This window comes from Dipodomys spectabilis, unplaced genomic scaffold (assembly GCF_019054845.1).
Source record: "Dipodomys spectabilis isolate Male_0828 unplaced genomic scaffold, ASM1905484v1 ptg000155l, whole genome shotgun sequence".
Lineage (NCBI taxonomy): Eukaryota > Metazoa > Chordata > Mammalia > Rodentia > Heteromyidae > Dipodomys > Dipodomys spectabilis.
In genome coordinates this window covers 1,897,081-1,921,991 of record NW_024870832.1, presented here as the reverse complement: position 1 = coordinate 1,921,991, position 24,911 = coordinate 1,897,081, and positions in this window count along the sequence as shown.

Here is a 24,911-nt window from a genome sequence, read left to right as displayed (position 1 = left end):
CTGATATAAAACTTTGGCAAAGTAGCAGGTTATAAAATTAACCCCAAAAATCAATGGCTATTCTGTATGCCAACAATGAGAAAAGTGTGGCTGAAATTAGGAAAGTAACTCCATTTGTAATAGCCCCTCAAAAAATAAAATACCTAGGAATTAACTTAACCAAAGAAGTGAAGGACCTCTATGCTGAAAACTTTAAAATCTAGAAAAATGAAATCAAACAGAACTTAGAAAATGGCAAAAGCTCCCATGCTCTTGGATTGGAAAGATTAACATCGTGAAAATGGCAATACTTCCCAAGGCTATCTACAAATTCAATGCAATACCTATCAAAATTCCAACCTCATTCTTCAAGGAAATAGAAGCGGCAATCCAAAATTTTATATGGAATAATGAAAGACTCCGAATAGCAAAAACGCTCCTCAATGGAAAGAACACTGCTGGTGGAATATCAATACCAAATTTCAAACTCTACTATAAAGTCATGGTAATCAAAACAGCTTGGTACTGGCATAAGAACAGACGTCAGGACCCACGGAATAGAATTGACAACCCAGAAATGAACCTACAGACCTATATATAGCCATCTAATCTTCGATAAGGGAGCTAAAACAATAGAATGGAAGAAAGACAACCTCTTCAGTAAATGGTACTGGCAAAATTGGTTAACTACTTGTAGAAAACTAAAGCTAGATCCTTATATATCACCCTGCACCAGAATCAACTCCAAATGGATCAAAGCCCTCAGAGTCAAAGTAGACACTCCGAAAACCTTACAGAATAGAATAGGAGAAACCCTATGTCTCCTTGGCTCAGGCTGAAATTTTCTAAATAGGGACCCGGAAACACAACAAATCAAAGAAAGGTTGGACAAATGTGATTGCATGAAGTTGCAGAGTTTATGCATGGCAAAGGACATAGCTAGCAAGATCAATAGAAAGCCCATGGATTGGGAGAAGATCTTTACTAGCCATACAACGGAGAAGGGTCTCATATCTAAAATATATTTGGAACTCAAAAAATTAAATCTCCTAACAACAAATCCTCAAAGAAGCAACTGCCCAATAAATAAGTGGGTAAAGACTTGAAGAGAAACTTCTCTGAAGAGGAAAGAACAATGGCCAATAGACATATGAAGAAATGTTCAACCTCCCTAGCCATAAAAGAAATGCAAATCAAAATAACATTGAGATACCACCTGACCCATGTTAGAATGGCAAAAATCAAGAACTCTAGCAACCACAGATGCTGGAGGGCATGTGGAGAGAAGAGAACCTTACTTCATTCGTGATGGGATTGTAAACTTGTTCAACCACTTTGGAAAGTAGTATGGAGGTTCTGAAAAGACTTCACATAGAGTTCCCCTATGAACCAGCAATCCCGCTTTTGGGCATTTTTCTAAATGTTTACAAACAAAACCACACTAAAGCTATCAACACGACTATGTTTATTTCAGCATTATTTACTATAGCTAAGATATGGAACCAATCCTGATGCCCCTCAGTAGATGAGTGGATCAAGAAAATGTGGTATATATACACAATGGAATTCTATGCTTCCACCAGAAAGAATGACATTCCCATTTGTTAGGAAATGGAAAGGTTTGGAAAAAATTATATGAAGTGAAGGAAGCCAAGCCCAAAAAACATAGGTCCCATAGGTTCCCTTATTTGCAATATCTAGTATGTGTATGAGTCAAGCAGGAAAGGTCAGATAATAAGTTGTTAGGAAAATGAACCCTTAGATATGTATTTAAATGTTTTTTTCTTTCATGCATTTGTTTCTAAGTTATATATACGATTATTTCTTTGTAGCTTTTTATATCCCTCCCCCACAGTATACCCCTGCTTTCAGTATATTTGATGTTGGTATAATTTGTGGAGGAGATGGGGAAAAACGAGTCGTTTAAGGGTACAGGTGGACCCTTTGCAACTATGAGAAGTATAAGTTGTCATGTCGAAAACGAACTTTACAACTTTGATGCTGGGGCGGGGGGAGGCTTGGGTGGGAGAGAGGCGGGAGGCTGGGAAGGGATGGTAAGGGTAAACAAAGATGGAGGCTGCAATGCTTGATAAGTAATGTACTCATTATCTTGCCCATGTAATTGTAACCCTTCTGCACAGTATGTTCAGAAAAAAATAAAATTGAAATTGAAAAAAATGTACAACAAAAAATATGAAAAAGAAAATCAAATTCTATTCAAAGTCTAAAAAAAAAAATCCTAAACCATTAACTTCTGTTTCTATGTGTTCCTCTACACCCATTATCCTCCGATTAGGCCTTCTGATGGTGTCTTCCTAGTGTTGAATAGATCTATCATATTTCTTGGACTTGTCTTGGATGGTTGTATGTTCGTTCTCTATAATATCTAGGCTGTCTTCAATCCCCGAGATTCGATCTTCTGCATGGTCTAACCTGCTGTCACGACTTTCTACTTTGTTTTTATATTTCTTTTCCTTCTAATTGGTCAGCTTTGATGGCTTCAAATTCTTTGTTGAAGTTTTGTTTTAGATCGTGTATGCACTTGTTTTCTTTCTTAATTTGGTGTTCAGTGTTTATTCTCAAATCACTTAGTTGATTTGTTATGGTTTCCTTGGACTCCCATTCCTTCTGTTGGGTTCCATTCAGCATTCCTTTTGTGGTCTCCCTGACTTCCTTCAGCTCTTTGTTAATGGATTCCATGAATGCCTTTAGTGATCTTTGTGTATTCTCATCCTGATCTCTCAATTCCTGTATTACTCTTTGCTTACCTTCCTCACGTTGACATCATTCCTGTAGTTCTCTTTGAGTGTTCTCAGCCTGCTCAAGCCATTCCTGCCTTTCTCTTTGAGTGTTCTCAAGCTGCTCACGCAATTCCTGTATCTGTTTTTGAGTTGCTTCCTTGGGCTTATCATGTTCCTATATAACCTTTGGTTTGCCTCCTCTCTCTTCCTATCATGGTCATACAGAGTCCTTTGTATGTTTTCAATCCTTCACTTATCATGTTTAACAGCAGTGTTTGTAGAGCTATTTGTGATCTCTCCTATGGATTATTCATTATTTCTTCTGTCCCCTGATTATCTTGAGTGGGAGTTGAGATACCTGAACTTGCCATTTTTCTTCTGTTTCTCCTGCTTACTCTGCCCATTTGGGATGAAAGTAACACCAATTTTGTGGTAGAACATTATCTTAAGGCAAGCATCACCAAAGTATATATTTGCACAGATAAAAGTCTGCAGATACAATCTAGTTCGACAGATATATCTATTCAACATCAAACAACTATATATTAGTGGGCCACGAATGGCAAAGAAGTATTTGGTAAGCCAGAAATTATTAGGTTTAGGGAGAGATGTTGGTAAAAATAGGAATAGAGAGATGTGGGAATGCTCAGAGAGAGTTAACTTGACTAAGTCCTAATCTCAAAGTGGGAAATAGGTTTGATAGGATGAAAGTAGAGAGAGGAAAAAAAAGAAGAGAAAGAGAAAAAAAGGGACACGAAAAAATAGAAAAGCAAAAATTAAAAATTGAAAATAGCAATGGTTAAAAAATATGTAGATCTGAAATCAAAATATTCAGAGAAGAAATCAAAATATTCAGAGAAGATCGTGGATATAATGAGTGAAGAGGAGGGATATAAAGAAGAGGTGGAAAACTAAAAAAATAAAAATGCTTAAAATATTATGTAGGTATCAAGAGGTAGTACTACTATTAAGGAATTTAAGTCTAAGAGGTTTTGAATTGAGTAATAAATTTCTGGATTAAGTGTGTACACAATAGGGTATAAGTTCTAATATTCGACATTGGGTATATCTGAGGATGTGCAGAATAGAAATTAAGTCACACAAAGAAGAACGAAAGAGAAAAAAAGGTGAAAAGAATGAGAAAGATAGAAAAAAAAGATTAGAAGTTCAGTAGAGCTAAACAAAAAAATTCTTTTAAAAAGAAAAAAAAAAAACGTCCATACACATATACCCCTAAAATAAAAATTATATGTGAAAGAAAGAAAAAAAAGTTACTAGAAAACAATTTTTTTAAAGAAAAGGTAAAAATTAAAAAAATTAGAAAAAATAATTCATAAAAGGTACAAAAAAAAACCAGAAAAATAGTTCTTTGATTTTTTTGGGAGGGGTGGGAAGATCCTGTATTTCCCTGTGTCCTTAACCAGCCTTTGTTGGAGTCTCTGGTCTGCTTGTGGTGTTAACCCATTGTGGTGTTAACCCATTGAAGAGAGCCACTCCTGGGTCTGGCCCCCTGAGCTGGGTGGCTTTTCCCTGGGTGGAGCTGAGTCTGGCAGGTCAGGTTAGGTTCTTGTGACCTGCTAAATGACTCTAGTTTTCTTCCAAGGCCTGAGCTGGAGCTAACAGCTCAGCTGGTCCTTCAAAGATGGAGATCTCTGGTAGTGAGGTGGGGATGGGTGGCCTTCCCTCCTCTACTCCCTGAGAAGGAGTGAGGACATCTGGCTTCTACTCACGTCGAATCTTGGTTCCTGGGTCTTCTCTGGTCTGCAAACTGCAGGAAAAAGGTGTCTGTTCCTTGTCGATTCTTGCTGGTATTGTGTAGAATCTGCTCACCCGCCGCATCTGGCGCCTTTGTCCCGGACCCTGTGTAGCAGGTATGGCAGCTGCCTCCACAGCCACAGCTGCTTGCAAGTGCTCAAATCTGTCTCTTTGCCTATATTTTCCCTCTCTGGCCTAACTCTCTATACTGTGATGGCACACTTGATGTGATTCTCTGGCTTAGGACTGTTCACTGAAACACTAAAACTGCTTCCTATGTGAGAGCTTATTTAACCTCCAGCTTCTTCTCCGCCATCTTCCCAGAACTCTCAAGTAAATAATTTTAAGAACTTTTATTTTTTAGTTTTTCCTATCTCCTCCCATGCTATCCTTTTCTTCTCTCAATAATATTCTTTAACTTACATAATTATTAATATTTCACATTTTAAATTTGAATTTTTGTTTCTCCATTTTTTCCTTTTTTTAAAAATCTCTCTCGTATCATTCTGTCCAATTCATTTCTCTCTCTGAGATTAGGATTTGCTTAAATTCATTCTCTTTTTATTTTTCCACATATTCTCCCTTAACCTAATAATTTCTGGTTTGTCAAATTCTTCTTTGCTGTTCTTAGCCCATTAATTCATAGTTTTTTAATGTTGAATAGATTGTATCTGTTGAACTAGAATGTATCTGCCGCCATGTTGACTGTGCAACTACAGGTCTTTGGTTGATGCTTGCCTTAAAATATTGTTCTAGCACAAAATTGGTGTTACTTTCATACTAAATGGGCAGAACAAGCTGGAAAAACACAAGAAAAATGGCAAGTCAGGGTAGCTCTACTCCCACTCATGATAATCAGGTCACAGAACAGTCAATGAATAATCCCTAAGAGAATTCCCAAAAAGTTTTATGAGCAATGCTGGAAAACATGGTGAATGAAAAGATTGAAAACCTGCAAAGGACTCAGTTTGATCATGATAGGGAGAGAGAGAAGGCAAACCCATGATTAATACAAGAATCTCGAGAGTGTGACGCGGCTACTCAAAGATTGAAACAGTATTTGCGTGAGGAGGTTGAGAAGAGAAAAAAAGAGAAATAAAGAAATTGTGTGATCAGGTTGAGAACAGTAAAAAATAAAGACAGGTATTGTGTGAGCAGGCTGAGAACAGTCAAAGAGAATCACAGGAATTGATTGAATGTGAGGAAGCTAATCAAAGAGTAATACAGGAATTGTGAGGGCAGGATGACAATAGACAAAGAACAATACAGGAATTCATGGAATCCATAAACAGCTGAAAGAAGTCAGGGAGACCACAAAGGAAATGCTCAATGGAGCCTGAGAGAAGGAATGGGAACCCAAGGAAACTAAACCAATCAACTAAGTGATTTGAGAATAAATACTGAATACCAAATTAAGGAAGTAAAAAAGTTCATAAAAGATCTAATACAAAGACACAACAAAGAATTTGAAGCCATGAAAGAATACCAATTAGAAGGAAAAGAAATAAAAAAACGAAAACCTTGACAGTAGATCAGACCATGCAGAAGATTGAATCTCAGGGATTGAAGACAGCCTAGATATTATAGAGAAAGAACATTCGCCTATCCAAGACAAATCCAAGATATATGATAGATCTATTCAACTTTTGGAAGACACCATCAGAAGGCCTAATTTGAGGATAATGGCTGTGGAGTAGCACCTACAAACAGAAGTTAATGGTCTAGGAAATATGTTTAACAGGGTCCTAGCAGAGAACTTCTTGGACATGCAAAAAGATAAGCCTATCCAGATACAAGATGATTTTAGAACCCCAAATAGACCAGACCAGAACAGGACATCCCACCATCAAATCATAATCTCCACAGAATCAATTCAGACCAAGGAAAAGATCCTTAAAGCTGTCAAGGAGAAAAGATCAATCACCTAAAAAGGGAAACCAATTAGAATCACCTCAGATATCTCAGAAGCAAGAAGTAAAGCAAGAAGAGCGTGGCATGATATATGCCATGCCCTAAAGAAAAACAACTATCAACCAAGAATACTGTACCTTGCTAAACTCCTTCATAACCGAAGGTCAAACAAAAATCTTCCATAGCAAATAGAAACAGAAACAATATATCCCCACCAACCCAGCTCTACAAAAGTTAATTAAAGATGGCCTAAACACAGAAAACCAACAAGACCACAATAAAGGCCAAGAAACCGCACGCAAACAGAATCCAAGAACCATAGGAAGAATCGAGTTCCTGCAAGCACCAAGAAGGTGGATAACATGGCAGGAATTCCCAAACACCTCTCAGTCCTAACTCGCAATAGTAACTGATTTATTTCCCTTTAAGTGATATAGACTGTCTAATTGGATTAAAAAGCAAGATCCTTCTATCTGCTGCCTTCAGGTGTCACACCATGCCCATAAAAACAATCACAATTTGAAAGTGAAATGATGGAACAAAATCTACCAAAATCTAACAAGTCCTCATAAACAGGCGGGAGTTGCTATCCTAATATCAGATTAAATAGACTTCAAATTCAAATTAGTGCGAACAGATAAGGAAGGTAGCTCCATACTAATTAAGGAATCTCTCCCTAAGGAGGGTATTACAATCCTAAATATCTGTTTGCCAAACATCACAGCACCAAAATTTATCCATGAAACACTATTTTCCCTCAAATCTCAGAAACATCCAACGACATTAACACCACTATTCCCACTAGATAGATCAACTCTGCAAAAACTCAAAAGAGAAAACACAGATCTAAACAACTGCGTACATCCACTAGATTTAACAAACATCTACAGAATATTTCACCCAGCAACATCAGAATACACGTTTTTCTCAGCAGCATATGGAACATTTTCCAAAATAGATCACATTTTAGGTCACAAAGCAAACGTCAAAATTCAGAAACATTGAAGATATACCTTGCATTCTCTCAGACCACAAGGGAATAAAATTAGAACTCAACATCAAAAGCCACTAAAGACAGTCCTGTAACACATGGAGGCTGAACAACACACTGTTGAATCACCAGTGGGTCATGGAAGAGATTAGAAAAGAAATTCAAATGTTCATGATATTCAACACAAATTAACACACAATTTACCAGCTCCTCTGGGCCACAGCAAAGAAAATACTGAGGCAAGTTTATTGCTCTGAGTTCCTACATCAACAAATTGGAGAGATCTAAAACCAACAATTTAATGAAACATCTGAACCTCCTTGAAAAAGACCAGTAATATAAACCCCATTCCAGTAGACAGAAATAAATAATTAAATGAAATCAGAATTAAACAAATTAGAATCCAAATAAACCATAGAAAGAATAAAAAAGGTTGATTCTTTGAAAAAATAACAAAATTGAGAGAGCTTTAGCAAATCTTACCAGAAAAAGAATAGAGTACACTCAAATAAATAAACTCAGAGAAGAGAATGGAAACATCACCACAGAATCAACCAAGATTCAGAACATTATAAGGGAATACTTCTCAAACCTTTATGCTAATAAGTTTGAGAACATGGTAGAATTGGACGATTTCCTAACAAATATTGACATGACGAAACTGAACAAGATGAGGTCAACCATCTTAACAGGCCCATGCCAAGCATTGAAATAGAAACAGCAATAAGAGACCTCCCATCCAAGAAAAGCCCAGGACCAGATGGACTTACAGCAGAATTCTACAAGGCCTTCAAAGCAGAGCTCACATCAATACTCCTCCAACTCCTCAATGAAATTGAAAGAGAAAGTTCATTCCCGAACACATTCTATGAAGCCATCATAACCCTCATCCAAAAACCAGGCAGGGACTCATCAAAGAAAGAGAACTATAGACCCATTTCTTTGATGAACATTGATGCAAAACTTCTCAACAAAATTTGGCCCAATCAACTTCAATCATTCTTCCAAAAAATCATATAACACGATCAAACAGGATTCATTTCCGGGATGCAAAACTGGTTCAATATATGCAAATCAAATAATATAATTCATCACATCAACAGGAGCAAGGATAAGAGCCACATGGTAATCTCAACAGATGCAGAAAAAGCATTTGACAAGATCCAACCCCTTTATAATGAAGGTTCTGGAAAAAATAAGAATACAGGGAACATTCCTCAATGCAATAAATGCTGTATATGACAAACCTGCAGCCAGCATTATTCTTAATGTTGAAAAACTAAAGCCATTTCCTCTTAACTCAGGAACGAGACAAGGAATTCCACTCTCTCCACTTCTCTTCAATTTAGTATTAGAATGCCGAGCTACAGCAATAAAACAAGATGGCAACATAAAAGAGATCGAAATAGGGAACAATGAAGTAAAACTCTCCCTCTTTGCAGATGACATGATTTATACTTAAATCCCACAGACTCCATTCCCAAATTAGTCGAGCTGATTCAAAACTTTGGCAAACTAGCAGTGTATAAAATTAACTGTTAAAAATTAATGGCTTTTCTATATGCCAACAATGAGCAAAGCGTGGTTGAAATCAGGAAAGCAACTCCATTAGTAGTAGCTCCACAAAAAATAAAATACTTGGAATTCATTTAACCAAAGAATTGAAGGACCTCTATGATGGAAACTTTAAAACCTGTAAAAGGAAATTAAAACAGAACTTAGAAAGTGTAAAAATCTTCCATACTCCTGGATTGGAAGGCTCAACATCGTGAAAATGGCAATACTTCCTAAAGCTATCTACAAATTCAATATGATACCTATCAAAATTCCAACCTCATTTTTCAAGGAAATAGAGGCAATCCAAAAATTCATATAGAACAATAAAAGACTCTGATTAGCAAAAACGATCCTTATAGAACAGTGCTGAAGGAATATCAATAACAAATTTCAAACTCTACTACAAAGCCATAGTAATCAAAACAGCTTGGTACTGGCACAAGAACAAACCTCAGGACCAATGGAATAGAAGTCAAAACCCAAAAATAAACCCACAGAGCTATAGCCATCTAATCTTCAATAAGGGAGCTAAAAAAATAGAATGCAAGACAGCCTCTTCAGTAAACGGTGCTAGCATAATTGGTTAATCACTTGTAGAAAACTAAAGCTAGATCCCTGTATGCCACCCTACACAAGAATCAACTCCAAATGGATCAAAGACCTAGGAGTCAAAGCAGACAATGAAAACATTGCAGGATGGAATAGAAAACGACCTAGGTCTGCTTCGCACAGGCCGAAATATTCTAATAGAGACCCAGAAACAAAACAAATCAAAGAAAGTTTGGACAAATGGGATTGCATGAAATTGCAGAGCTTCTGTTTGTCAAAGGACTTAGCTAGCAAGATCAATAGAAAGACCGAGAATTGGGAGAAGATCTTCACTAGCCATACAACGGACAGGGGTCTCATATCTAAAATATAATTGGAACTCAAAAAATTAAATCCTCCAACAATAAATCCTTAAAGAAACAACTGCCCAATTAATAAGTGGGCTAAAATCTTAAAGAGAAATTCTCTGAAGAAGAAAGAAGGATGGCCAACAGACACATGAAGAATTGCTCACCTCACTAGCCATAAAAGAAATGCAAATCAAAACAGCATTGAGATATCACCTCACCCCAGTTAGAATGGCTATAATCAAGAACTCTAATAACAATAGATGCTGGAGGGGATGTGGATGGAAGGGAACCTTACTTCATTGTTGGTGGGAGTGTAAACTTGTTCAACCACATTTGAAAGCAGAATGGAGGTTCCTCAAAAGACTTCACATAGAGCTCCCCTATGACCCAGAAATCCCACTTTTGGGCATTTACCCCAGTGAAAACAAACCAGACCATACTACAAATACCAGCACAACTAAGTTTATTGCAGCATTATTTGCCATAGCTAAGAAATAGAACCAACCCAGATGCCCCTCTTTAGATGAATTGATCAATAAAATGTGGTATATAAACATAAACGAATTCTATGCCTCCATCAGAAAGAATGACATTGTCACATTTGTTAGGAAATGGAAAAACTTGGAAACAATTATATTAAGTGAAATAAGCCAGACCCAAAGAAACACTAGGTCCAACCCTTCCCTTATTTACAATAACTAGTATATGTCTGAGACAAGCAGCAACAGTCAGTTAAGTTGATATTAGGTGAAATGAACCCCAAAATAAGAATTCAAATGTTTTTTTTTCTTTCTTGTGATTGTTCCTAACATATTTATAAGATGATTTCTTTGTTGCTTTGTATGTCCCTCCCCCACAGTATAACCACTGTTTTCACTGTATTTGATACTGGTATACTTAGTGGAGGGGAAGGGATAAAAAACATTTTTTTTAAAATAGGGGTCCAGGAGGACCCATTGCAACAATGAGATGTACAGGTCCTTATGTCGAAAAACAAACTTTACAATTTCGGCAGTGGGTGAGAGGTGTACTTGGGTAGAGTGGTTGGGAAGGGATGGTAAAGGAAAATAAAGGAGGACCGAAAAATGCTTGATAAGAAATGTACTCATTACCTTGCCATGTAATTTTAACCCCTCTGTATGTTATTTTTACAATAAAAAAAAGAAACTGAAAAAAATAATCTCATAAGCTTTGCTAACTGGGTGGCTTTGAACTGCAGTCCTCAGATCTCAGACTCATGAGTAGTAAGGTTTACATGTGTGATCCATCTGCACCCAGTATCCTCGTTTATTTTGTTATGGTGAGTTCTAGCTGATTTCTCTACTCCTGGTAGTTCCTAGCAACTACAAAGTAGGTCTAGAGGTACCACATACATTATAATAGTCCTTAGGTCCAAGTGACAGCTGAGTGGAGGAAGGAGATGAGTCTAATATAAAATACACTGCTGTCTTGGTATTTAAAAAAAAACAACTAACAAACACCTGAGAGTAGTTCACATCTGTAATCCTAGCTACTCAGAATGATGAAATCTGAAGATTAACGTTTAAATACTAGATAAATTATGCTGAATTTTGATTAAAGCTCCTTTGGTGTTTTTTATTGTAAGTTTTATTTATTTTCCTATTTTATTGTTTCTTACTGTGACTAGTGAAAAGCTGAATGACTTCCATGGCTTGTATTCCTAGATGACTTTGGAGGTATTCTAGTGAATTCATCAGAGGCCAGAGTTGTTCTACTCAGTTGAGTAGCCCGACACAAACCTGTGAATGACAATACTTAAATTAAGCAAAATTATATAAAATTAAAAATTCAGTCAGTTTACCTAGCCATATTTCAAATAAAAATAGAATTCAAGGTGTTCTTCCCAAGGTGTTCTTAAGCATAAAAGGTACCTAATGAATCATGTTCATTTTCTCTTTATGTTCGCCTTAATGGAACAGAGAATTCTAGTTAATGTCACATTGGTACAGTCATTGGGTCAATGTGAAGATGATCCTGCATGAGCTCATGCAGAGAGGCCATGAGATCACTGTCCGGACATTCTCTGCTGCCATTCATGTGGATTCCAGAAAATCATCCCCTTTTAAATTTGAGATTTTCCAAATGTCTTTGAATACGAAGGAGTTGAAAATCATTTCAAACAATGGGTCAATGAATGCACAGATGAGTTCCCAAAATACTTATTCTGGAAATTTTATTCAATATCGCAAAGCATTTCTGTAGAATTTTCTGGTGTTTTTGAAATCCTCTGTAAAGACATGGTTTTAAACAAGAAAATTGGATGTCCTGCTAGCAGACCCCCTGGTTCCCTCTGGAGAACTGCTGGCTGATCTACTGAAAATTCCTTTTGTGTACACTCCCCGCTTCTTCCCTGGCAATGAATATGAGAAACAATGAGCTGTTCTTCCAAACATTTAATGAGAAGAAATGTAATCAGTTTTATACTGAAGTTCTAGGTAAACTACCATTTAAATTATTATTTTTTATTGTGAAAATACCGTATGGGGGGGTTACAATTACATAGGCAAGGTAATGAGCACATTTCTTATCAAGCATTGTTGCCTCCTCCTTTCTTTCCCCTTCCCATTCTTTCCTATCTCCCGACCCCCCGCCTCCCTCCTCCCCACCAAAGTTGTAAAGTTTGTTTATAGACATAATGACTTGTACATCTCATTGTTTCAATTGGTCCACCTGTATCCCTATTTAAACGATTTGTGTTTTCCCTTCTCCTCCACAAATTATACCAACATCAACTACAGTGAAAGCAGAGATTATACGTGGGGGAGGGAAATACAAAGCAACAAAGAAATCATCTTATAAAAATATTAGAAATAATCGCATGAAAGAAAAAAAAAAACATTTGAATACTTAACTTGGGGTCATTTCACCTAACATCAAATTATCTGAATTTTTCTGCTTGTCTCAGACATAAACTAGTTGTTGCAAATAAGGGAAACCTTGGGACCTATGTTTTTTGTGCCTGGCTTATTTCACTTAATATAATTTTTTCCAAGTCTTTCCATTTCCTAACAAATGGGGCAATGTCATTCTTTCTGATGGAGGCATAGAATTCCATTGTGTATATATACCACATTTTCTTGATCCATTCACCACTGAGGAGCATCTGGGTTGGTTCCATATCTTAGCTATGGTAAATAATGCTGCAATAGACATAGTTATGCTGGTAGCTTTAGTATAATCTTGTTTGTGATCATTTGGGTAAGTGCCCAAAAATGGGACTGCTGGGTCTTAGGGGAGCTCTATGTTGAGTCTTTTGAGGAGCCTCAATACTACTTTCCAAAATGGTTGAACAAGTTTACATTCCCACCAACAATGTAGTAAGGTTCCCTCTTGTCCACATTCCCTCCAGCATCTGTTGTTATTAGAGTTCTTGATCATAGCCATTCTAACTGGGGTGAGGTGGTATCTCACTGCTGTTTTATGGCTAGAAAGGCTGAGCATTTCTTCATGTGTCTATTGGATATCCTTCCTTCCTCTTTAGAGAAGTCTCTGTTTAAGTCTTTAGCCCACTTATTCATTAGGCAGTTGTTTCTTTGAGGATTTGTTGTTGGGGGATTCAATTTTTTGTGTTCCAGGTATTTTTTCGATATGAGACCCTTGTTCGTTGTATAGCTAGTGAAGATCTTCTCCCAATCCGTGGGATTTCTATTGATCTTGCTAGCTATGTCCTTTCCTATGTCTCTGCAATTTATTATTATGATTTAATCCTAGATTTTCTGTTTCTTTAAAGGTGAGCTGAAGTAAATACCAATCCTAAACACCCGAAAGAAATACAGATCACTGAAAAGAAAGGCTTACATTAGAGAAGGAGTTAAATCTCTCTGGCCATCCTCATTCAGCAACATTTCTAGAAGGACTACCTCTGCTACTTGAATCATAGACTACATTTCCAGAGAATTATGTATTTTAGTATAGTTTTATGTCACTTTAAAGAATAATATTCCAGGTACCAAGTGCTAACACTTGTAATCCTTCCTACATGGGAGGCTAATAGTTCAAACAAGCTCAGCCAGAAAAGTCTGTGAGACTTTTATCTCAAATGAAACAACAAAAGAGAAGAAGTAGAGCTGTGGCCCAAGTGTGGTAGAGTGCTAATTTTGACCAAAAAAAAAAAAAAAAGATCAGGGAGAGAATGTTTGACATTAACCTAAAATAATTCACCCATTACCTGATTGTGCAACTGTAACCCCTCCTTACATCACCTCCATAATAATATTAAAAATTGAGTGATTATAAAAGAACTCAAAAACATTACCCAGATCCTGATATCAACCCCAGGACATGTACAAAAAGCAAGAAAATAAAGTATTAATCTCATTAATGTCTTAATGAGTACAGCTATGTAGATTTACTTCTTACAGTTGGTGATTTATTACCAAAATTATGTTCAAAAAGAAAAATGTCCCATGTTTTGTAGCTTACTTTTCTCGGTTATAATCATTTACATATAGTTGTAGGAAAGATCCTTTACAATGATTAAATATTGTCTATCACCCAGAGAAAATGCATTAATGACTGCATCTCTCTCTGTCTCTCTGTCTCTCTGTCTCTGTCTCTGTCTCTCTCTGTCTCTCTCTCTCTCTCTCTCTCTCTCTCTCTTCCTTGAGAGGTGGAGAGTAATATTATCAATTCTTAATATGAAACAAATGCAGTAGCACCACTCTGAATTTAGTCAGACTCTCAAAAACTTACTCTTCTGGAAAATAAATCAAGGATCAACAAAATTCATGTTAAACTGAAGAAACCTCCTAGGAAAGCTTTTTTAGAGTATGTGATATTAATAATTGGTTCTGGACATCCATATGATTCTAATATTTCATTTGATACTTTTATAGCGTTCAGAAAATGTATTTTATATACAGAGTAATACATGTGTCATTATAAACAAATATCCCTTATCAAAATACAATATCTAAATGTCTTACCTACATTATTTCAACTTATTTCATTAAATCATGTGCTGTATTTTAGGGCAAAGTTTTTCATGATCCTTCCTATCATATTCTTTTCTCCATTCAGGAAGACCCATTACAATCCTTGATCTCATGGTCAAACCTAATATATGGCTCATTAGGACTTACTGGGATGTCCATTTCCCTCGCCTACTGTTACCAAATTTTGAATTCGTGGAAGGAATCCACTGAAAATCTGCCAAACCTTTGCCTGAGGTAAACCTATCCCTATTGGCTTGGTGTACTCTCTCCCTCTTTTCCCTCTTGCTTTTCTTCTCCCTCTTTCTCCTTTCTGCACTTCTTAAAGGCTTTGCATCCTCTCTCAGGGGTCTCCATCAACAAAATATATGTGAGAGAGCGGATGAAGTGTCTTGTTAATTGTGGAGTCGTGTATTTCCATTCAACTCTCTATGTTTCATGACTGTCAAGGAAATGGTAGGATAACGGGAATCTTGCGAGGATATGATCAGTTAAATTGAGCCCTCATTGTTGAAGTCATAATTAAGAATACATTATTTATGTAAAGATTATTTACTGACCACAACATACCAGTAGAAAATGGTGGCTATCCAGAAAAAGGAAATAGAAGCAGATTCTGAACACAGATTTTAATTCCATTTAGATGGGGTAACTAGAAAATAAAAATTATCTGAATGTGTTTCCAGACAATAGCAGGGCTGAAGTCTCTGCTCCTAGAAGGGTGTGCTGGGCTCCTAAACCAAGGTAGCCAGCGAGGTAAGGTAGAGTGGAGTTATGAAGCAAGGGTCTGTCTCATTAGTTGCTCTGGAGCAGCAAAACCATGGTGTACTTAAGCACAGGAAGTGCCTCTGGGCTCTGAATCCAGTTGAGGAAGCATTGGATTTTGCTGTTGGGTCCAGCTGGGTGTGTTTCTGGTGTCTGGAGCTAAGTAGGCAGAGGGGTCCAGTTGTGGTACAGGCACAGGGCTGATGCTGCCTGTCTACTGGTTGCAAGAAGGAAGAATGAATTCCCTCCTGGACAAACTGTGATCCTCAGATTGCTGATTTTTAGTAGCTAGGATTGCAGATGTGAGCTACTATTGCCAGGCTCATTGTAGAAGCCTTACGTGCTTTTCTTTTTTCTATATTTTTAAGTCCAAGACCAGGACTCCCAAAGGCCACCTAATGCTTTCACTCCATGGTTCTACTAACTTAGCCAGGCCTCTCTATCCCCTTAATGCCTCTTTCATTCCAACTAATTTTTTCCTTTTATTTTTTGGTTTGACATTGTTAAATTTTAATTAATGAATTTATTTATTTTTCTGTTGCTTCTAGCACTTGAACTTAGGGCCTGGCCACTGTCCCAGGGTGTTTTTGCTACAGGTTTACACTCTTTATAACACTTGAGCAGTAGCTCAAATTTTTTCTTGTGTGTGTGTGTGTGTGCGTGTGTGTGTGTGTATGTGTTTGTGTGTGTGTGTGTTAGAGAAATTTATTGGAAATAAGAGTCTCATTGAAACTCCTGGCTTTTGGTAGATGTGGCGCATACCTAAAAATCTAGCAATTCAGAAGATGAGATCTGAGGGTCCCAGTTTGAAGCCAGCCTGGAAGGAAAGTTTTTGAGACTCTTAGCTTGAATTACCTACCAAAAGACAGAAGTGCAGTTGTGTCTCAAGTGCTAAAATGCTTGAACAATAGAAGCTCAAGGATAGAAGCCAGACCCTGAGTTCAAGATCCAGGAATACCTCTCTCTAATGAATGTCTTTAGGGCTTAGATGTGTGGCTCAGTGTGAAGTGTACCTGCTAATGAGCAGAAGCATTACATACTCAGTTCAAGGGCAGGCCTTTGTAATATAATTGGTCTGAAGAGGAGTCTGAAGTTCATTTTCGATTTCTTTTCATCTGTCTCTCGCTTTCACTACCTCAGGTTTCTTTGCAATTTTTACTCCACTTTAAAACTTCAGACAAGTGACTTCAAACACTCCCCACTGAGCATCAATTTAACTCCTAAGTGAAGCATATAACTTAACTTATGAGCTAACGAATTAAAGGCAGAATTATTAATTTTCTTACAATCCAAGAGAGTCAGCATATTGGGAGCAAACTCAACTTTCAACATGAAAATGTGTCTTAAAATATTTTCCAACCAGGAAGAAATAGTAGTGAATACACCGTTATTTATTGAGATTAAGGAAGTTGATGATGTAGCTTTCAAAATATCCAAACACATAGGAAAGAAACTCAGACATGTTACTGAGAAACAGATACTCTACTTGCTCTAGCTGAGAATTGTGTGTGTGTGTGTGTGTGTGTGTGTGTGTGTGTGTGTGTGTGTGTGTGTGTCTGTGTGTATCCACCCCCTACAGGTCTTCAACTCAAGCCTAGGTCCTTTCAACTGCTTATTCTGTGCAAGGATGTCGCTAAACCACTGAGCCACAAGTCTTTTTCTGGCTTCTTACTAAAAAGCCAGGGGTTTTCCAGTCGATTTAATTTTCTGATCCTCCACTATTACTGTGGGTGCTGCCACAAAATGACAGTTCATTGAATTAGGAGAAATATGGAAGTCACTTTTGCAAGATGCAAAGTAACCAGTTCATTAATTGGGAGTTACACAGAATCACAATTAGAGTGCCTTCAGACACATTGTTTCTGAAGAATTTATCTGAAGCCCAGAGCATAATCAAAACCCATTAGCCACAACATGTGAGTAGCATATATTTATTATATAGAATATGTAAAATGAATTTTATCCTGAATTAAAAGCTATGCTGGGTGTGGTACTTAAAATAATCACAAATAAGTGTCATTTAAATGAAACCCAGACTGGAGGCTTACTGTAAGCAGCAGAGCATCTGCTTTGTGAGTACAAGGCCCTGATTCCTAGCCCCAGGACCATGAAGAAGAAGTAGAAGAAAGTGAAAGGGAAGGAGAAAAAGAAAATAAAAAGGGCAATGAAGGGGTGAGAAGAGGGAAAAGGAAACAGAAGAGAAAGGAAGAGCAGGAGAAAATGCAGGAGGAGGAAAAAGGGAGAAAGCAGAGGGGACAATGTGGGAAGGAATAGGAAAATGGACGAGGGGAAAGAGGAGGACAGGAAACAGGAGGAGAAAGATAAGTGCAATATAACAAGAAGAATGTTGGAAAACATTTTTCATAAGTGATATGCATGTGTGTGGCAGGATTATTTTTTAATCAGAGAGACAGCTAGCCCAATGACAATGTGGGTAAGTACCTGCTGCTAGATCACTTTATTCTGAAGGCATGCAATGCTCCACATTTCTGCATTGAGGAGTTCAGAAGACATCTGGAGTTTGCTGTATTACAGATTCACCTCAGGATTTCTTTTTCATGTATCATATATGGGAAAGAACTAAATGAAACCTTCCTTAATTAAAAAAATAGAAGCTACATTCATTTGTGTTACTGTGCATGAAGAAATCCTGGAGATTTCTGGTTAATTCAGAGGGTCTGAAGAAAAATTATAGGACAAGAGGAAAGTAAAACTGTTTTTTATTTGTTTTGTTTTGTTTTTGGTCCGGTCGTGGGGCCTGAACTCTGGGCCTGGGGGCTGTCCCTCAGCTCTTCAGCTCAAGACGAGCACTCTACCACTTGAGCCACAGTGCCACTTCTGGCTTTTTTCTTTTTTTCTTATGTGGTGCTGAGTTATCTAACCCAGGGCCTCATGAATGCAAGGCAAGCACTCTACCACTGAGCCACCTTCCGAGCCCTAAAACTGTTTTTAAAGTATAAGTTAGCACTGATGTAAATATTTAGGGGATGATTTTCCTTTTTTTTGCCAGCTGTTCAGTGCTACACCAAGGCTGTGCCCTGAATCCCCTTCTGTGTCACCATGTGAACTTCCATTTTACTAGTTCCTGTGAGAGTGGGTTCCATCTTCAGGTCACCTGTTGGGAAGTGGGACCCCCTGTCTTGGGGTGTATGCACATTGAGAGGCTGTGTGCACTGCCAGATGAGCCTGAGTGGAACTGCAGAGGCTGGCTGGGGGTCTGAGCCTACCCATACTTCCCACCCTAACTGCCTCCCCTCACAGCCTTGCTTCCCTGATTTCATCCAGGAGACGGCAACCATGGGGTTGGAGTCGAGTCCACTGCCACTCTCTCCTCCTCCAGCTGTGCTAGTACTGGTCTGCAGTGATCCTGGGTGTGAGTGTCATCCCAGGGAGACTCCATTCTGAGGTCACCACCTGCCCCCCGGGTGCATACTGAACAGTCCAAGGGAGAAGAAAGGCAGGGAAGGCAGACAGCACCCTGGTGGCTGAGCAGCCCAGCCTTGGTCCATCTCACCAGTCTTTATGCCAGTCGGGGGACTGGAGCCCCGTGTTGGTCCCTCTCCAAGTGGGCTTGTGACAGCTGCAGCAGCTCAGATCCCTGGAGCCACTTCAACATCTCCACAGACCTCCATTTTCTGGTCCGCTACATGGCCATCCCAGCATATGCCCATCATCACCAGAGGAGCTTGGACTTACAGGACACTCACCACAGCACTGGGGACCGGAAGCCCCTCACCTTTCTTTGCCACTTTCCCTCCATCATCTTCCTGGTCCATGTGAGCCTGGCTGTGGGTGCCATTCTAGGGACACACTGTCTGGAGGCAATAGGCTCACCTACTCTCGCTGGGATCCAAAGCAGGGGAATGGTTCTGACCTTGGGAGTGTAGGCCACCCAGATGGAAAGCAGCACTTGGGGTCTGCCCTGCCTCTCCTCCTGGCTTTGGCCCCTGAGGCTGTGTTGTTTGGTTTGGTCACTGATGGAGTTTTGTTGGCTACAGCCCACCACAATGGGTGCTGCACTTACTGCAGCAGAAATGTGGTGCCCAACACCTCCTCAGGGTCACCACACAGACCTCTGATTGGTCTACATGGGCTGGGTGAGAGTGACTTCCCAGGACTCCCATTGGAAATGTCACTCCCTTTTATGGGACCAGAAGCAAGATGACATATATAATTTACAATTTATAATATTTTCCTTCACTGAGATAAACAGTACTAAGAGAAAAATATTATATTTTATTTCAACAAAATACATAACCTATATCACTTCAACCTGTTAAACCATTGTAGTATTTTATATCCAATAGATATTTTTTCTGTCATTCTTTTTTTTTACTTTTGAATATAACTAAAGTAATATATTTTGTGCATTTTATCAAACTTCATTTGCAGTTACTTCATTTGCAATTTTTTTCAACTTGTTAGACTTAATAATGTGTTTTTGGAAAACAATTTTATTTTACTTTTATTTCAATTTGCCATTATGGTCTTATAAATACAAACAATAAAGTCCATTCTTGCTAGTATCGAGTTCAATGTCTTTTGGATACTACAGACTAAATGATATAACATTAAATATCATACAGTAATGTGTATCACTTTGATTAAAACTGCTCCATAAAATAATTAGTAATTCAGGCAGCAGCTGCATTATCTGTCATGCTAAGCTAGTAAGAACCTAGTTGCAGCCCACCCACCTCCAGCATTCTAAAGCGCCAGGCCTGGGGACTGTTGGAGATCAGGTTGTACCTGCTGTTGGGCTAGGGCAGCCCCCAGTGGCCACTGTATGAATGGCAGATGCCATTGACACACATCTAGTGCCCACCTGCTCCATGGGCCTGGGCCCTGACTATTCAGCCCTGGGAGTGCATACACACATTGTGGTGGGGCCACCTGCCCAGGAGTGCAGAGTGAATAAAAGCCACGCTCCTGATCCACTTGTACAGTATTTATCCTACGTGGAGCAGGAGATGACTCTGCTTGGTTGTGGGGAGAAGATAAGAAAGGCAGGCTCAGGCAGAGTGATGCCATCTTTTGTGCCGAGGCTGGCATGGAAACTTTCCTCTGTGCACTGCTCTCATGGGCTCCGGCTGCCCTTCCAAGCTTCTTGTCTGGGGAGTAGCAGCCATTGACACTCATGTCTGGTATTCGTGTCTGCTCTTTTGGATTGGCTTGTTATTTTATACAAAGAGAGCCCCACCTTCAGACAGCAGAGTTACATTCTGGGCTGTGTAAAACGTTCTGTATTTGAGCATTCCAGTGTAACGTTTCTGAAATGTTTCCTGTAAAAGTGTTGTGAAATTTGTATTTTAGGTGTTGAGGTGAGGAGGATCCAGAGTATGAACATAGTTTCCTACAAGCCTTTCATCTAAAAATCAAAACAGATTGCCCCTAAAAATGCCTATCAATAAATAAATTTAAGAGGGAAAAAGGCTGTTTTCTCGTAAGATCGAAATACACTACTTCGATAGTAATTCCCTATCCTGGAAATGATTGGCCAGACCTAAGAGTTAAGTGCCTCACTAGAGGCAGAGTGTTTATTAGCTTTATCCAAAGAGAGGGAAGAAAGATAAAATCCATGGTTTATTTTACAGACTCAAAGTGGTAATACAAAATGAGAATCACAAAAAAAAATCTCTGCACGGTCTAGATCTCCAGTTCTGCACCCAGCATGGCACTTTCTGCTTTTTCCGGCTGTGGTTAGGTCCACCTGCCCAGTGGATCAGTTGTCGTCAAGGCATCTTGGTCCTGAAGTGGGACTTGGATTACCCAATGGTGGTTGGGACGGGACCTGGCTATGGACAGTATAAAGACCACTTCCATGGCATGACTTCTTTGTTCTCCATGCAAGTAAGATTACAAAACGAATTTCTCTGAATTTGACTCCAGAAAACAATCACTGAACCCAAAGGCTAGGCCACCAAACACCTTCTACCCAACTCCATTCCCCCCTTCCTCCCTGCTTGGGAAAGAGCAAAATAATTTTGCAGGTTTTTGTACACACAAAAATCACCCATCATCTCTCCTGGTAAACTGGGTAGCAAGTGACTAAGTCATGTAACTGCATAATGCTCCACTCATTATTCTGGACAACATCTTCAGGTTGTTTGATGCTTTATTTTTTTTTTCTTTTTGTTGGTCATTGCGCTTGAACTCTGGGCATGGGGATTAACACATCCTGAGCTCCTCAGCTAAAGGCTAGCCCTCTACCACTTGAGCCACAGTTCCACTTCCTGTTTTCTGGTGATTAGTTGGAGATAAGAGTTTGACAGACTTCCCTGCTAGGGCTTGCTTTGAACCGTAAATTTTTAATTGTAAAATTGCTGTATACAGGAGTTACGTTTACATGAACAAGGTAATGAGTACATTTCCTATTGAGCATTGCTGCCTCCTCCTTTGTTTTCCCCTTACAATCGCCTCCCTCCCACCTCCCCAACTACACCCCCTCTGTAGCCAAAGTTGTAAAGTTTGTTTTCTTTAAATAAATATATATATGTATATATAGTAAAAATGTTGTACACCGGGGCTACACTTTCATGAATAGGGTAGTGAGTACATTTCATAGCAAGATTTGTTACCTCCTCCTTTGTTTTCCCTCTACCATCACTTCCCTCCCGACCTCCCAAATACCTCCTGACCCCACCCACATTGTAAAGTTCATTTTCAACATAGTGTCCTGTGCATCTTGTCTTCACAATGGGTCAGCCTCTATCTTCATTTAAGCGTTCCTTCCAGTCCCCAAATTACAAAAATATATATACAAGTTGCAGAACACGGGCATCAAACCCAGTAAAACAGGGTTTATACAGTCGGGGAAGTACATACAAGAGAAACAAACATTCACATTGTGCATTATAAGTACATTAAAAACACTAGCACTAGCAAGAAAGAAAAAAAAAACCCAGTGTCCCTGTCTTGGGGTACATTTTGCTTAACATTATCTCATGTGGTTATATGTATATAGACTTTGACTTCTGTTTGTCATAGACATGTACTAGTCTTTGCAAAAAAAAAGGGAGAGCATGGGACCCATGTTTCCTTGGGCTGGCTTACTTCATCTATAACGTTTTCCAAGTCTCTCCCGTTCCTAACAAATGAGGCAATGTCATTCTTTCTGATGGAGGCATAAAAATCCATTGTGTATATATACCACATTTTCTTGATCCATTCATCTACTGAGGGGCATGTGGGTTTGTTCCATATCTTAGCTATTGTAAATAATGCTGCAATAAACATGATTGTGCTGGTAGCTTTGGTATGACCTTATTTGTGATCATTTGGGTAAATGCCTAAAAGTGGGATTGCTGGGTCATAATGGAGCTATCTGTGGAGTCTTTTGAGGAATCTCCATACTGCTTTCCAGAGTGGTTGAACAGTTTACACTCTCACCAACAATTCAGTAGTGTTCCCTTTTGGCACATCACCTCCAGCATCTGTTGTTATTCTATTTCTTGATTATAGCCATTCTAACTGGGGTGAAATGGAATCTCAGTGTTGTCTTGATTTGAAATTCTTTTATGGCTAGAGAAGCTGAGCATTTTGTCATATATCTATTGGCCATTCTAATTCCTCTTCAGAGAAGTCTCTAAGTCTTTAGCCCATTTTTTAATCAGGCAAGTGTTTCTTTGAGGATTTGTTGTTGGGGATTTAGTTTTTTGAGTTCTAAGTATATTTTAGATATGAGACCCTTGTCCATTGTTTGGCTAGTGAAGATTTTCTCCCAGTCCGTGGGCTTTCTTTTAATCTTGCTAGCTAAGTCCTTAGCCTTGCAGAAGCTCTGCACTTTCATGCAATCCCATTTGCCCAAACATTCTTTGATTTGTTGTGCTTCTGGATCTCTATTAAGAAAATTTCGGCCTGTGCCTAGGAGCCCTAGAGTTTCTCCTATTCCTTTCTGTAATGTTTTTATGGAATCTGTTTTTATTTCGAGGTCTTTGATGCAATTGGAGTTGATTCTGGTGCAGGGTGATATATACAGATTTAGTTTTCTACATGTATTTACCCAATTTTGCCAACAACACTTACTGAAAACGCTGTTTTTTTTTCTTTCCATTCAATATCTTTAGCACCCTCATGAAAGATTAAGTGGTTATAAGTCTATGGGTTCATTTCTGGGTCTTCAGTTTTACTCCCTTGATCCTCAGGTTAGTTCTTGTGCCAGTACTAAGCTGTTTTGATTACTATGGCTTTGTAGTTGAGTTTGAAATTTGAAATTGATATTCCTCCAGTGCTGCTTTTTCAACTAAGGCTTGTTTTTGCTATTCTGGGGCTTTTATTGTTCCATATGATTTTTTGGATTAATTCTTCTATTTCATTGATGACTGAAGTTGAGATATTGATAGGTATCACATTGAATTTGTAGATAAACTATGGTAGTATAGCCATTTTCACGATGTTAATCCTCCCAATCCTGGAGTATGGAAGGTTTTTCCACTTTTTTAGTTCTCCTTTACTTTCCTTTTTCAGATTATTAAAGTTTTCATCATACAGGTCCTCTACCTCTTTTGTTAAGTTAACCCCTAAGTGTTTTATTTTTTGTGGGGATATTAAAAAAAGGGGTTGCTAATTTCAGCCATGCTCCTCTCATTATTGGGATACAGGAAAACTATTGATTTCTGAGTGTTAATTTTATACTCTGCTACTTTGTCAAATTTCCGATCAAGTAATTGAGAGTTGACATTATGGGGTTTAAATACAAGATCATATGTCATCTGCAAAGAGGGAGAGTTTTACTTCATTTTTCCCTATTTGGATCCCCTTTACGTCAGCATCTTGTCTTATTGCCCTAGCTAGGCATTCTAATACTAGGTTCAAGAAGAGAGGAGGGAATAGACATACTTGTCTTTTTCCTGAATTTAGAGGAAATGGTTTTAACTTTTCACCATTACGTATAATGCTGGCTGTAGGTGTGTTATATACATCCTTTATCATATTGAGGAATGTTCCATGGATTCCTAATTTATCCAGAGCCAGCATCATAGATTATTGGATCTAGTCAAAGCTTTTGCCGCATCTATTGGGATAATATGTGGTTCTTATCCTTGCTCTTGTTGATGTGGTGGATTTTATTAATTGTCTTGTGTATATTGAACCAGCTTTACATCCCTGAAATAATCCTGTTTGATTGTGGTGTATGATTATTTTAATGAGTTGTTGAAGTCAATTGGCCAAGTTGTTTGACAAGTTTTGCATCAATGTTCATCAAAGAAATGGGTCGGTAGTTCTCTTTTTGATGAGTCCCTACCTGGTTTGGGGATGAGGTTTTGTCCTGAATTCATTAAAATAGTGTGGGAGAGGTTTTGCTTTCAATTTCGTTGAAAAGATGGCGGAGTATTGGTGTGAGTTCTGCTTTGAAGGTCTT